The sequence below is a fragment of the Haemaphysalis longicornis genome, unplaced genomic scaffold (genome assembly GCF_048455015.1).
Source record: "Haemaphysalis longicornis isolate Haplotype H1 unplaced genomic scaffold, Haemaphysalis longicornis Haplotype H1 scaffold_7, whole genome shotgun sequence".
Classification (NCBI taxonomy): Eukaryota; Metazoa; Arthropoda; class Arachnida; order Ixodida; family Ixodidae; genus Haemaphysalis; species Haemaphysalis longicornis.
Genome location: NW_027526422.1, coordinates 190,760,997 through 190,777,785, shown reverse-complemented (window position 1 = coordinate 190,777,785; position 16,789 = coordinate 190,760,997).

Here is a 16,789-nt window from a genome sequence, read left to right as displayed (position 1 = left end):
ATTTTGAATTACAGGCGTTTCTATGGGAGAAGCTTCACATAAAGTTCCGGCTTCTTCTTTGAGTCCATGGTATTGTCAACGGCTCGTTCCTGCATTCATAGTAAGTGTGTTCGAAAGCATTGACAACAATATTGACTTAGTTACTTCGTGGATATCTTTCCAGTGTACGTACGTAAAACAGGAGCCAAACAGATTAGCCCTACGTGATAAGTTTACTGAAAAGCGTGAGTCGCAACAATATTTTCTGAGGCATGCGTTGCCTATTGTGTTTCTGTTTGTAATAATCATTTTTTCTTCATGAGGCGGCTACTCTGATTTTCATTCGAAATTAGCCTTATGATCTGCCTTCTGAAAATTTGCCTTGCGGCTTGCCATCGAAACCTCTTCAAGGCAATATTTTTATTTATAAGGCGTCGGGTCGGCCTTCGGAGCATACTGACACTGCTTTTATTTGCGGAATATGTTGGGGGATATAGGACATAGCAAGAGGTGGAATTACTATGGAGCGTTTCCTACAAAACGTTCCAGCTGATGTTAGTCTATCAATCAAACAGAATGCCAATAAAGCTAAAAGCGGCTAAAAAAGAATTCATAAAGTCCTGCTGTTCACCTTTGTACCGTTCAAGTTTTAAATACACAGCTATCTAAGGCTGCACAATTACATTTTTTTCTTTTGCGCAGAATGTGAAAGCACTGTTTTCTCGCTTAATGGATATATATTAAAAAAACAGCGAACCAGCATCTTTTATACAAGATAAATTATACGTTTTGTGTGTATATGTTTCCGCAAGCTACGAATATTCGAAAACAATGAAGCATACCTCAAGAGTCCAGGTTTATTATAAATTGATTTCTGCAAAATTGGGTACGCCGCCGCACATCGCCACGCTCCTACCGCAATGCGGAAATCAACATCTTGAAAAAACTCTTTTACATAGAGTCTAGGCTGAAAAAAACATCTCGCAATCCATGAACTAACTGCACACGAATCATTCAGGAAAAAACAATATTCGCTTTATGATTTCAAGGTAGTCCTCGTGGTGTAAACATCCTCGTCACGTTGTTTTGCTATAGCCATTCTTCTCATCATTTCTCCAGGGATTTATGGAATTATGGTGGCTCCTCGGGTTGCTAAAGAACAGGAACTCAGACATCTGTGGTAATATCTGTTGGTAAAATTTGCTGTCGGTTACGAAGTCCTGTTTTCAGTTTCCTGCACTATTACATGCTGTGGTTGTATAACTTCGAATCCGAGCAAGCAAAACTGGCACTTTCTTGGCGTTTGCCGATGACTTAGGCTGTATGTACCACGTATTTGCGTTAGAGATATAGAAAATATAACTAAAACACGTATCAGGAAACCTCGTGATCCGCAAAAACTACACTAAGATCATAAAGGCCGTATAAAGAGTGAACAAACGAACGTCGACCTGTCGAATAGTGCTCGTTTTTATCTGCAGCTATATTTACAAGACAGTTCTCTTTATCAGCTCCATATCATTACATCGAGAGCAATATGTATGGAGCAAAAGTAGTGCGGGCAATGCTTAGCGGTTTTACGCTGTAAGAGTTCTGTGAAGCAGTGCGGCTGCGGAGGCGTAAAGATCGAAGGAACATACGGATTATCCGCTTTTAGCACGGTGTAAGCCGAGACTTCCTTGCCAGTCGCTTTATACAAATACGTATGAAGTGAGTAAGTCATCTTTGTTGATGTTATTACAGCACCATGCGAAAGGGCATCCTCCTGATGATATAAAAACTGTTGAGAACAGAAAACAGTCATCATCTGGTGTAGCAAGAGGCTAGGCATACGCCATAAGCGAACTCAGGGTGTGTGCGTGGCATTCACGTCGCCAAGTCCCCGTCAGAGACAGCTTTGTCGACATGTAGACAACGCATCGTTCAATTTTGTATGTTAAAATATTCGCGCAGAAGATCCTTCCTAGACCGAGTTCTCAGCCTGAGGCAGAACCCTCGAAGGGTTTTATACACAGCGATCTGCCATGCCCAGCGATTACGCGGGCCTAATTTTAAAGCAAAACTTTTTACGTGTGCCAGCCAACGGTTCTGTCGCGACGTGCGGGAGAATAACTCCCAACGCGGCGGAGGTGCCGGGGGAGAGGGGTGGTTGGGTGGAGGGTTTGACTCACTGAGCGCATTGTAGATGGCGTGGCGAATTTACCCAGCGTTCCCTGCTCGCTGGCGGGAGCGTCGGCAGTACGGCTTTGTCGTCTGCTTCAGCGACGGCTGTTTTGGGCTTTTTGGGACAGCTGTTTTGGATGGCTGTTTGGGCTATGGGATTTGTTGAGCACAGCTGAGCATGACCAGGAGGCGAACTAAAAGCCATTTCTTTTTACCAGTTCCACTGGGTTGGTACGCAGACAGTGGGTCAGGAAGATACACCGAACATAATAACTGCGGTTCTCCCCGCAGTCAGAGATTAGGTAATGCTTTAAATGTCAAGTATGGTAACCACGTGGTTAGAGGAAAATGTCGCCACGAAATTGCCGGAAGTAGTAAAAAAAGTCGTCGCCTTAAAGTGTATCTGTGATATGTAGCAGAAAAGCCGCCATTTTTAGCATGAATTTGCTGTTGGAATACCGTTGCCGCAAAAATGCAAAAACTGTGGAAAGTGGGCCGTATAACAAATTTTATTCGTTTCCTCTAGTGCGGGAAACCAGAGCAGTGGATGTCTACTACAATGCGAAAATATGCAGGTTTAGGTAAATCATTCGAAGAATATGAATGACAGTAGGGGCTCTCGCTGCTCACAATGTTTTACCTCTTTCGCTGCGGGTTTACATTCCCGCGCCTATTATACGTTGTTATACACCCTATGCAATTAAATCTCAAGTTCCTATAAACTATTGAAGCATCACACTTTAAATTGAGGGCGTTTCTGGAAGGTTGTAACGCTATTCATGCGACACCATGTGCCAAATATTGTAAACAGCATGGCCGATTTCCATTTGTTCCTATAGTTTGCGGTGCACGGTGGAGTATTTGAGTGACTGATTCATGGGGAGTTTTGCCAGAGCAACATCGTCTGCCTAAAAGTTTGCTCTGTTCAGTTTGTTGAGTTTGTCTTGCCGTCTGAAATGCACTACAAGTTCACATAATACTCTTTTATGAATAGTGGTGCATCGGCAGTTATTAACGAGCATAGATGTTGTTTTTGCAGAACGCAGAAAACTGCAACTTAAGAACCCTTCGGCAGTGACGTCTCTTCCTTACGTGCGGTCAGTGATATGACGGAAATTGCGCAGGTAGACTGCAGAGCTATTAGGCGACTATCTATCAACGATGCATAAAAAGGCCAAGATTTCATCATGGGCGAATGGCTTTTGGGACCACATGCGCAGGCTTCGCGCGCTCAGCTGACATCCAGGGGCATGTGCACGGCTCCTATCTAAAGCTCACTGCGCGGTTTGCCATGTGGTACGATATTGCACAAGCAGACTACTGTACAATTAGCATTAGGCGAGTAGGAAAGTATTCCCCCTCTGAAAGTCATGCCTGCTTGGCGATGCCATTGCTTCGTTGAGCTGATTTGTAGCAGCCGAATGAAAAAGAAAACACATAGAAGGTAAGCGATGAACATAATATAAAAACGTTGGGAAAAGAGGTCGAAGATTGTGCGTCTGAAATTCCTTTTTCCGTTACTTCATAATGAGTTTAAACTAAACTATTCTGATTTTTCATATCTACGCACAAGATTAGTCCATAAATCGCCACCGTATGTACAGTCATACACAAATGCAACGCGAGCGTGGTGTCACGTGAACGGATGGTGGGGTGGTCTTTACCAGCTTGGAGCAATGGACACAGGGAAGCCGTTGGCGAGTTTGACATAACACACATTTAATGCACACACAAAAAAAACCTCAGGCTAAGCACTCAATATTTAAACTACACACAAACGATAAACACTCAAACCTCTACAATCCCGAAATACAACTCACATACAAACCACTACCTTAACAGCTCAATATACAATTTAAATGAAAACTCAAAAGTTTCTACAATAACGTCCTACACTTAGTACACTCTAAATACACTCCTACAGTTCTAGTTGTTTTCTCTCGAACCACAACTCCCTAGTTGTGTCCTTTACAACTGCGTCCCTACTGGACTGGCCTACCCCGGTCGTCGGCGATGACGTGTCGCACCCTTGCGTGGCCGGGACTCGGTGGTAGCCGTTGTCTCGCTTCGTCGGTGCCGGCGTTCGATGCGCGCGGTCACTCGGTGGACGGCGTGGGCTCCGCACGTCCCGACTTCTTTCCTCTGTGGCTACCCCCTGGTAGCCGCTCTCGCTGGGGGTTCTTGATGCCGGCGTTCGACGCGCGCGGTCATCCCTTGGGCGGCGTGCTTCCTCGGTGGCTACCCCCTGGTAGCCGCTGCCGCTGGACGTTCTTGATGCCGGCTTTCGATGCGCGCGGTCATCCCTTCGGCGGCGCGCTTCCTCGGTGGCTACCCCCTGGTAGCCGCTGCCGCTGGAGGTGTCAAGTAGGCTTGGCACGAACGTCGCCTTTCGGGCCGTCGAGACGAACGTCGACGGAGCGTGGACGCTGGCCGCTGGTGCCCGACCGATGCCGCTGGGGCCACGAAGACACCGGCTCGTGGTGCACCTAGGATGACGGTGCCGATGCGAAGTCGGCCCGCTCCCGCCCAGGCTCGGATAGCGTGGTCGATGGCCTGGCCGCGTCCCCCTGGCTCGTTCGTGTAAGCGCACGTGCTCCGGCCGCCTCCTGGTTTCTTCTCTTTCTTGCCTCCCCCTTCTCTTTGTGAGCCCCGCTTTTATACCCTCTGGGCTCTCTCGTGGCGCACTCCCATTGGCTCTTCGCCTCTTCTATGTCCTTATATGGCCATCTCGCCCCTTGTCCCCTGCGTGGCCTTCCCTGATTGGCCGAAAGTGCGCTGCCACCTTTGCCCATGATTCCTTGGTGCGTCGGCGCTGGCACTTGCTGATTGGTGCGCTCTTGGCGCGTACTTGAAGTGGCCGTTCCTTTGTTCTTTTCTTTCCTGTTTTTCGGGGGTTTGATGCGTCACGCTCTCAGGGGGTGCCCTGACACATGCCACATGGAAATATGAACAAAACCCACAAACAGTCCGATTTCTTTGCATGCAAGTCGGAAGGACGCGTAGTTGAGATAAAAAAAAGTTGATAGATGAGGCCTTCCAGAACTTTCAAGAAAGCTCCCACTAAGGCGTAAGACTTGAAGGTAGCGAAGCTGTACGCTACGTTTACTGCTATCACGACGGTTTAAATTCCTAATTGCAGCCTACTTGCTTCTTCTTCGTTGCCGCAGCGACCTTTACTCCAGCTTTATCGCTTCAACGGCAAAGAAGAAGCAAATAGAAGAAACAGAACTATTGAACGGAGCACGCTCACTTAAACATGGCACCTGCAGGCGAAACATGTACCCTATCACGTGTTCTGCATCGATAAGGTGGCGTGATTCCCCTCCTCACACTCACAGCCGAGTGAATAAGCTGTTTGGCTTTCGGGTACGCGCTCAAATTCGTAGCCGATTGAATAAGACGACTGCCTCTAACTTGGTTGATCTACCAGGCACAGCTTCGCTTCCTGGCGGTGCTCCTGATTTCTTTTCTTTACACTGTTATCCTGATTTTTTTGAAAGCCGGAATAAACCAATTGCTAAACAGCTTCGCTTTTAATATGCCAATCATGCGTCTTTATAGGACGTCAGCGAACAGTTCTTTTAATTTTGCGTTGTATGATGTAAATTTTCGTGTGTGCATTTCATTTGTTCATGACTACACGGCACGCGTAGCCATCTAAAATTGACACGCCATCTAAAATTGAAATATCCTGTTTGAGTCTATAATTCAGTGTTTGTCGTTCATTTGAATAATATCTTAAACTGCCGTTGCTGAATAAAGTAACAAATGGCTTTGCTCAGTTTTGTACGGGTATTTACCTTTTGTTGGTCTCGTGAGAGTGTAATAATTGTTTGTAAATGCAGAATTGCCATCTCAAAGCTTCAATGCATCATTTACTGATCTTCGCGTGTGTATTGCACTGCATGGGTTTCGAATTTTTTATGTATACTTTAGAGCTGGTGCTCCCAAGAACAGCTAGGAATTTTCTTATGTACCCTAATGTACTTTTGCGTAACAATAGTCAGTACATCCCCCCAGTAGCCACCAACATTTCGCTTAAAAATAGTAATGAATGAATGAACGAAAGAACGAAACACTCATTTGCATTTGATCACTCATGCTTTCAGAAACACTTCAATATAATTGTGCCGAAATGTCCTCGTAATTTTTAAAATATACTCGTAACATGCATATATATGTGATAAAGGTTTCATAGGTTTGACGTCCAATTATTATTAATCGCCCGCGAATTCAGTGTTGGTCGCTGCTATGAGGAATCGTGCCTAGACTAATTTTTCAACAGCACGCGCATGTAGCCTCGGACGTCTTTGTTCGCAGAAACATCTGCTAGGAGCCCTACCTTGAACATTTTGCTTAAAAGTACAGAAAGTAAAAGATGCACTTGACAAAGTGACGTAACGACGTTGAAGAGCCTAATGTCTCAAAATTTTTCCAGGCGGCATTATTCTGGGAAAGGAATGCTTCAAACCAGATTGAAAATACTATGGTTCAAGCGTTGCCCGCAAGGGGGGCGACAACCTGGCTCACCCTCCTTCGGATCAGGAGCGATATTCAGGCACAGGCTAAAAATATAAAAACGTGTACCCCGCCAAAGGCATGTGTGTACAACGCAGTGGGGCGCAGGACACAAAATAAAAAGAGATTTCAATTATACTAGTCGCCGATATATTCCCTGCATTGAAATTTAGGATGGTGTACATATCGAAGGAGCAGAAATATTATAAGGCTAATTATTTTGGGTTTTGTATTGCCAATACACTACTGTTATTATTTTGAAGCGCTTTTCGGATAATTTAATGCAGCCGTTGGAAACGCTGGCTTTTAATGGGGGACGCTTCCATGCGATTTAATAGTTGAGGTTGTTGGGCATGAACCAGTTTCTGAAGACAGCGTAGCAGTAAAAGAACTTAAATTAGTCCATTTCGAATTTCAGACGGCTGCTGTGACGCCATGCACATACCCATGCCTGTTCTTGTCGCCACACGACCACCCTCGCATCGTTGTGCTCCCTGAGCGAGATGGAACACCATGTAGGGTAAGTGGTAAAACTTTATGGAAGTCCTTTTTCTTTTTTTATGCACCGATGTAGTATTTTTATTTAGCATGGAAATTAATTGTCTGCGGGATTCCTTGTTTGGACATTTGGGAAAAGGCATACAATTGTTAATGCAAATGACGGTTTATATTTAATTATATTTAGGTAATGTCGACGGCATTTGTTGTGAATGTTACCTTAAACCTCTTATGCTTTTGGATGCCTTCTTTGCGTTCGTTCGTAACTATGGAAAAGTGAGGGGAAGCAATTCGTGCTCAATGTTGCACTTCAGAAATAGGTTCGCAAGTTTTTAAAACTAAGAATAGGTGCCTGCAATTCACTGAGAAAGGCATTGCAGCATTGCGTTTCAAGAAGCAAGCAGATACGAATTCACAGAAAATTTAAATTAGTAAAGACACATCTCTAGTTATTTGACCACGTCAATACGTCTTCGTGGGGCAAAAAACATAACATGTTTTTTTCTGTTGTTACGTATACAATAGTTAGAAGCTTGATACTGCCCACATTTAGGATAACGGAAATAGTGCCTGTAAACAAAATTTTAATAATATAATAGAGGAGCATGTCTACTCCTGTTAGCTACATGCGCACGGATGATGTTTACATAGGTTAATCTATATATCCGCAGCCAGCAAGCTTCTTGTGGGTCACTAAACATTCTGTGCACCTCACTAAATTAATTTATTTACGGCTTACTAGAGGGTGTGTTTAAACTCTCGTTTAAATACGCTGAGCGATGTAGCCAATGACCTCCTTGTGTGTAACTAAACACCACTATGCATTCTAGCCATACATCAATGTATTTACTCAGTTCAGGACGGTGATTTTAAATTTTTTTTTGCGAAATAGGTGTGAACTTGAATTTTACCGTTTTGTTGAAAAACTCAAGTGCGAGAGTGTTAAAATTGCTATTCTTCTTTACGCTTGAAGATGATTATAACTCATACCGTGGTGTTATTCACGTTCCAGATCACAACTGGCTTGGGTCATCATTATGAGGTAAAATATCTGGCTTTCTGAGATATTGATAAATATAACAAATGGTGTAATGGTAGTTACTCTTCATGTTGGGCACAAAACCAAACTTGTTTTTACTGTGAGTCTCCTTTCAACACCTCAACACAATACACTAACTTGGTAGTACTGAATCTTCCGCAAAGAGACGCTCTCGGAGTTCGGTGAACGCATCTGTGAGATATCTAAAAATAGAACCTAAGCCAGTTTAATGAAAGTGATTTTGTTATGAAAGTACGAAGCGCGGCAAATGTCCGTACATTTCTATCCCGAGCTAGGGAAAGAAGGTGACTAACTAAAGAACAAATATGCAGTACCCTCTGACTCAGTAAAGACAGAGTCACCGGCGTAGCTGGGTGCATTCCAAGGAGTACACATCACAGCGTGCGCGCTTACGCCTGAATGGGGGTGGGGGGGGGGCGGTGCGGGAGGCGGAACATGTGGCGTGAACCCGCTGCCAGGTTTCATGCGTTCACGGAAGACATACCCCTTGTACAGCTGAGATGTTTCAACTTGGACGCCTCACGGGCCGATGAGAACTGACTGCTGTCCTCCGTGCTTGAGTGGTTCGGGATGGAGTGTTATACTCACAGGCCAATGCTTATAAAGCGGGAGGGAAAGCCATGCTTGCCTGCTAGGATAAAACTCTAGTCCTTCTAGCGACCATTCGGTTAGTTAGCTACGAAGTGTGCTTGAAAGGTGTCAGATAGACGTGGTTTGTTTCGGGAACTCTTTGGGCAGCCCCTAGCTTCGCTGGTCCTCCATCGTAACAGAGGGGAAGGGCGCTTAATTTTTTTCTGATGTTGGATGGCCTCAGTTCCGTATTTGTATGGCTGCTAGCTAAATAATATAAATTGTTACGAAGTGGTTTGCACACTTTAATTAAACACGTAAGTCGTCTTTCATTTACCATACTAATGAGGCATTTTTCTGAGGCGTATATCTAAGTAGAGCCTGCCAAAACGCAGCATTGCACGTAGTAACGTGACACAAAAGGCAAGGGAAAACATTAAACGTGTTTTTGTATGTAATGTTTTTTCTTAGATTTTTTCAGGATCCTCTTTCTGGCTGCACCTCTTCTCAGAGATACATTAGTATTCTTCTTGTAATGTGGAATTCGGACGGCCCACTCTCTTATCTTATTTCACGGCAGACGCAACTACACCCGATTAGTATGAGATGCCCTCTTTATGTCATTTACTTATGCTTAAATATGATTCATGATTATTGCAGTGAAAAAGGTTCGCTGTATTCCAGTACCAGAAACGCGACGTTTTTAAACACTGCACCCCACCAACCACATTGCAGCATCTGGAATGTTGATGTTAGCGTAATAGATGCTTTTTAAATGTCCCAATTATTGCTTCGAACAAGAGGAAGCAGCCGTGGCAATATCACCGTGTCAATCATACCCCTCACGCACCTGTACTTCTTGCGCTCGACGCAGCAACCTTACAATGCTTCCTGGTGTTTACTTTTTTATGATATATATTATGGTCATCGCGGATATTTCAAGAATTACGCTCTTGTGCACAGACCAAATCCGGCATGCCCCATTTCTTTTTGTAACCATAGTTTAGCTTATAAAACTGAAACAAGTTGATTGCACGCACGGCGACCCCTTCTGAAAAGAGCTGTGCGCTAAAATTGTAGATTTTTAAATTCGTGGACGCCCCTGCCGCAGTTCGGCTCAAACAATGGTTTAACATGCATGGCTCGTTCAAAAGCACCAAACAAGTAGTAAGATTTGCCTACTGACAAACCAGCTTTATCAGGCGAATTAAACTTCACCCATCATTGAACGCACACAGAAACTAATTGATAATAGCAGCTCAAAGGCAGGTACTTTACGCGCCGTGACTTGGATGCCGTTGCAAGTTCCGGGAGTCATGAGCAAGGTTTCAATAGTGACTGGGCGGCAGTTGTATGGCACCACCGTCGCTTTAGGGTACAGCGCCGACGGTGGCGAACCCCTCGTCCGTGGAATGCCGATGCCGATAAGCGCGGCGTAGTTATTCATGGCAGTTGTTCGTTCTGCTGAAGTGCTGCTTGCAAATAATAGAAAACCACAATGACGGAGGGCTGGGTGATTTCGCTGTTTAAGTTTGCACGTCCGTGCACCCATCTTCAAATATAGACTGCTTCCCGCGTGTTGGAAATCCGTCTGCTCTGGGGGACTCGTTTTGACGCACCTCTGTTTGAGACAACTAGTCGCTCGTTTTTGGATCCGAAACAAGGGATTATACTATTTGCGTTCAGGCATTCGGCAAAGAATGCTTACGCATTGAAAAACACACGCCGACGTTACCGCTCCGACACACTCTTTAGCGCCTTGGCCATCCAATAATGTGAGCCTTAATTCAACATAGGTGGTAAAATCGGGAGGAGAGGAGGCCGGGTTTTTAGCTTCGGGTTGAATTACTTTGGCTCTCGATAAAATGTCCACTACAAACTCGGGATTTCCGCGTCAGCTCTCAGGCTCCCATGCTGTCACTAAATGGATACACAAGGCACGATTGCTCACGGTTACAGAAAGAAAGTGTAAACTGCCGCGTCGTTTCCACCGCCACACGGTTATCGAACTCGTACGTAAGTGATTTTCTCGTCCAGCTCTCCCCCCTTACTCTCCTCACCCGCCGAACGCCCATCGTCCGTGGTACTTGGGAACGTCGGCGCCCGAGGGATGGCACTGGTGGATACGGGGTGGCGGGCAGTGATGTAGAAGAAGCGGGCGGGTGCGCGGACACTCGGCTTCGGGTCTCGGAAGGGTTTGCGGCGTGCTCTTGGACGGTGTACCTTGACTAGCATTCATGTGAGTAGAGTTCTTGTACATAACCGCAGTTTGCCTTACTCCTTGGCATGCAGTAGAGAGCAGGTCCACAAGTGGAGCCCGAAAGCGGGGCTAATTTCAAGCCCACCCGTGGACATCAGCTCTCTGCAGCGGCAGTGAAGAGGCCCACAGCGGTTTGGGGCGGCATTCCTTTGTTCCGGGAAGGAAGCGTCATTTTAGCAGTTGGTTAACCGGGGCAGGCAGCTGTATAAAGACGTTCCGTAGAGAGCAAGCCCACACGTTTTCCCTCACCTCAGCTTGTTTCAAAAAATTGGATAACTTTCTGTCATGTCACAAACACGAGTTTAGGAACTCATTTTTTTATAAAGAATAGAGTCCACTCGACAGTCGGGTATATTCTCACAAATAAGCACGTGCATCGTTACCTAGAGAGCAGACTCATCCTGGAGGTGGCATCTAAGCAGGGACTACTGTGAGTGTCATATTATTTTCGAAAGATAAAGTAAGCTACCCAAGTTTTTATTCTTTCGATCTTTTCTCTTAAAAATAGCCCCGAAACTCTCCTCTTGGTCGTCTGACGATCTGCTGTCCATTCAATCACTGTGCTCACAGGAATACGCTTTATAGAAAATGCAATAAATATCTCAGTCAGCAAAAAATTTCGATGGCATTGAGTTCGTAATTGCAATACAACGACCGACACTTTTACATAGACTGCAAATCGCACCTGGTTCTGCAGTGTGTAACGCGCATGATGAAAGAAAATTTGAGTAAGCATGAACATTTACTTGTCGCACAGACTTGCGCGAAGTCGTGACGTAAAGCGAGGATGTGTCGGTGACAGCGGCATTTGATGGGCCTGTAATCTTCTGAATAATACATCTGAGGCGAAATTCTCAGTTCTGCTCGTCATGTCCATTTTAAACTGTCCGTTTCGAGTGTGCCGTGATTGCCCGAAAGCAGACGACGGGATGTACTGCAGGACACACACTGGTCAAAGGCGTCGGAAGTAAAACTGCGTCAGGAGAGAAGCGGACTCGAAACGAAAATTTTCGAAACGGACGTAACTCAGAATACCACCCTGAATAAACCTATTCGTTTACCCGTGCATTTCGCCGAGGTTCGCATTCCCACTTCTTCTCCTCTTTTTTCCCGGGGGCGGAGAGGTCGTTATTATAGTAGGCTTTCGTTATGGTACGGCGAAGAGCAATGGCCGCGTTCTACAAGGAAATAGGTGGCCTTACACGTCATATTACTTCTGCTTTCATTATTCACAAGATGGGCTTGGGTGTCGTTTGATTGCCTTTATATCTCGAACCTACTGACTCGCTTATTGAGACAAAATCAGACGCCCGCGTCGACACGTCTTCTAGAGCCGACACGGGAGGTGCAGTGACAGTGATGGTTGCGCCTAGATGATCTAACACACGACTTAAACACGATGCAATAAGCTGTTACAAACGAAGTATGCATTGCACGCAAACGTAGGTTTTTCGAATGAATGTTAAGATGACGTGAGGCTTAGGGCAAACTAAGCTCAAGGGGCGTGCTAAGACGTTTGTCAGGCAGGATGGCTCGTAGACACCCGCAGATGTCGGAACCGCAGTCGATAACGAACGGCCGCTTAGTGACTTGGCCTCTAACACCAATGCGTCAACATTCATTTTGGCAGGTCGTGGCTGCTTCTGCAATCTGCCTCTCGTGTTTTCCTGACGTTTGGATGAACAGGGTGGTTGACAATTTTGGGCTCCGTCGCAGACGTGACGATGGTAGCGGTGACCGTTGTTATCATTATACTATCAGACTGGTTGGCTTGCGGCTGTAGCGTTTTGAGAGGTGACGGGAACTCTAATGTCGGAGTTGTTCTGTGTGCCTTCGAGTCAAGTTGAGATGGAGGCTAACATTTTCAAAAAGGGGAACAAGCTCGAGAGTGTGCTGTGGGGAGCATACGGCGCTCCGAGTAGCTAGCTGCTATGGCAGATAGACTTCGACGAAGGGATCCGCGATCGAAGCAAGTTGGTCCAGGGATAGAGTCAACTGAACCCCTGTTATAGCCTGCCCCTGTGATGGAGGACTAGGTGGTGGAGGACTAGGGTGTGGAGGGCGGGGTCGTCAGTCTACCTGTTACGAGCGAGGTAACATGTACGGTGCAGAAACTGCAACATCTTGCGGTAAACGATGATGATGATGATGATGATGGTTGGGTTTTTATGGCGCAAGGCCGACTAAGGGCAAAGAGCGCCAGAGAAAAGGTTATTTAATGAAGTGAAGTGGTTACCACAAAAAGGTAGGTAAAAAACGTGTAAACCGAACATAGTAAAATCAGTTAACCATAATGGTGATGGCTGTTCTATGGGGCCAGTTTTGATTAAGCGTGATAGGAAATGAGGTTTAAAAACTTAACGTCTGACAAATACTCAAACACACGTTTCAGAGAAACCATAGCATCTTCACCCAGAAACAGCGATGGATGTAGGGGAATATGTTGTCTGTAGAGTTTTCTGAAGTGTTTGTGTCGTGTTGTGTGAAGTGCCTTGCAGGTGATTAGTATGTGCACTACGGATAGGGCCTCTCTGCATCTGCTGCACTGGGGTCTAGAAGATCCCGTCAGCAGATACGAGTGCGTTGCATGGGTGTACCCTATCCGCAGCCTACCCAAGGCGACTTCCGTGTGTCTGTTGTGTGAGTCAGCTGTGTACCGTCCCAAGTGTGGCTTTATTACATGTAGTTTGTTGTCTGTCTGTTCATTCCAGTGTGTTTGCATGTTCTGCGCAAGTGTTGTCTTATGTGTGGCTTGAGGTCTGTATAGGGTATCGTTGTAATGGCTACAGTGTTCCTACGTACAGCAGCAGTGGCCCTCTCGTCTGCCACCTCGTACCCAGCGATCCCTGCGCGTCGTGGGACCCAGCAGAAGAGCAGCTCATGCTTTTGTGCATACACGGACATGATGGTGTTGAATACAAGATTAACTATGTGGTTTTTTTTTGGGTGGGGGGCTTGTGCGATGACAGTGCGCGAACAACACTCAAAGAATCTGCATAGATGATAGAATTGGGAAGTTGATTTTCAAGAATGTGTCTCACAATCAGTACAATTCAATACGCTTCTGCTGAAAAAATTGTTGTGTGCACGCTCATGGTTCTGGCTGCATTGAAATTTGGACCATGAGCAGCACACGACACTATAGTAGAGGTTCTCGAAGCGTCACTATAAAATTCTGCACATGTGTAATTAAACTGCAAAGACAGAAAGTGCTGCAGTATTGCAACTCGTGGTACCCAATTTTTGTCACGTTTCATAAAAGAATGGTCGCAAGATACAGGGCGAACTTGCCAAGGCAGTACAATGTTTGAAAATGGTGACCTATACATATTTAAAAAAATTCCCCGCATTTCCCCGAGGGGAAGAATGTGAAAGTGCGAATGCACGAGTTGTTTGCATGTTCTGCGCAAGTGTTGTCTTATGTGTGGCTTGAGGCCACACATAAGACAACACTTCGGTAATGTTCGCGAAAGAGAGATCACACACACACACACACACACACAACTACAAAGAAAGAAAGATGCATTCATTCACAGACACCTATTTGTGTTGTCGTTGTACTTGATTGCTAGAGCGGATCTCAGCTTTGAAATTTCGTGTCAGTACTCCTTTAAGCAGGTGCATTAGCCCTTCTCACGCCCGATTCCTAGCCAATCCCCCATGTGGGTATGTGCCATGTCAGCGGCCAGGCTGCGCGCGCCCATCTCCACGTGCGCGGACATCGCCGGTGGACGCAGGTTCAGGGTCGCTTAAGAAGTGCATTCGCACTTAAAACGAAGCGCTGAGATCCGAGGCTCGCTCTCTCACTCTAAGTGAAGAGGGCAGAGGAATGGATGGGCGATTTATAAAGAGCAGAGATGTGGATGTGTTGTTAAAGACAGGATAAAAAGGATGGTTATTCAGCGATGAAATTTTAAAACCATAAAGTCCATGTACGTCCGTTGGTTCGCAAGGCTCCACTTATTACACTCGGCATACAGACTGTCGACAGGGCTAGTGCGAAAAGCACCCCACGCAAGCCGTAGCCCCAAGTGCAGCACTGGGTCAAGCATTCGCAACGCTGTTTTCGTTGCCGACCCATATACCACACTGCCAGAGTCTGAACGCGAACCAACCAAAGCACTATAGAGCCGTAGTAGGAGTTCTTTGTCAGCCCCAAGCCCACCCTTAGGGATATTCATTGTTTTTTATGCTTAAGTTTCTTGATATGTGGGATGTATGTTAGTTTATGGTCAAACACCTTACCTAAAAACTTGTTCTTGTAAACAGGAAGCGACATGCCATTAAGAGTAATGTCTGGGTCCATATGGACCCTGCGCTCCTGGAGAACACAACGCAGGAGCTTTTTAAAGGATTCAATTTAAACCATTCTTGCCTGCCCAGCCGGCAAGTTTCTTGACGCCGAGCTGGACTTGACGTTCGCATATTGACATATTATTTGATTTAAAGATACCTGCACGTCATCTACATACATGGAATAAGAGATTGTTGGTGGCAGTGCTTTTCAAAGAGAGTTCATCTCTACTATGAAGAGAGTGCAACTCAACAATCCACCTTGTGACACGCCATTTTCTTGCACGTGAACCTTGGAGAGTGAACAATCAACTCTCACCCGAAACGTTCTGTGTGACAAGTAACTAACAAGAGTGTTTAACATGTTACCCGAAACACCCAATGACTTGAGGTCACTAAGGATCCCATAACGCCTAGTGGTGTCGTAAGCCTTCTCGAGGTCGAAAAACAGTTAAACAATACTGATTATGCACAACGGCATCCTTGATGTACGAGTCAGGTGCCACCAATTGATCATTCGTCGAACTCCCCACCCTGAAGCCTGCCTGGCAGCTCTCGAGAAGACCGTTGTGCTCAAGGAAGTACACGAGCCAGCGATTGATCATCTTCTCGAAGAGCTTGCAGAGGCAGCTCGTCAAGGCTATAGGGTGGTAGCTTGAGGGGGACGACGGGTCCTTTCCTTCCTTCAAGAAAGCCACTACTATGGCCTCCGTCCAAGAGTGTGGGATGTGCCCCGAAAGCCATATTTTATTATATAGATTTAAAAGTGCTTCAAGTGTGTCTGCGTGTACGTCTTGTATCATTGTATATGTGATGTTATCTGGGCCTGGAGCTGAGGGTTGACACGTGCTCAAAGCAGCCCTCAGCTCATGCAGTGAAAAATGTGAGTTATAAGAATATGCTGACCTATTGTTATCTAGTATAGGCTTCTTTTCGGCCGTTTGTTTGTGTTTCATGAAAGTGTTTTTGTAGTGTGCTGAACTAGACACGTGTTGGAAGTGTTGTGCGAGTGTGTCAGCCTGGTCTTCCAGTGTGTCCCCTGTTGTGCTGACCAGAGGCAGGCTGTGTGTTTGTTCTCCTTTGAGTTTGCGTATTCTTGTCCATACTTTCCGTCTGTCTGTGCAGGAGTTTATTGATGTTATGAAGGAACGCCAACTCTGTCGTTTTGCCTCGCGGCGCACATGTTTTCGTAACGCCTTGGCCCGTTTGAACATAATGAGGTTACCCGATGTGAGGTACCGACGAAGGATACCCCACGCCTTGTTCTGGGCCTCTCGCGCCCACCTACAGTCCTCATTCCACCACGGCCTCCACTGGTTGCATGGGGCACCAGAGGCATGGGGAATGGGCTTTTCGGCGGCGCCGAGGATGTGCGCCATGAGCAGTTAGGTAGCTTCTTCAAAGTGTAGGTGTACTATGGATGTGTGGTGTAGTTTGGATGTCTCTGT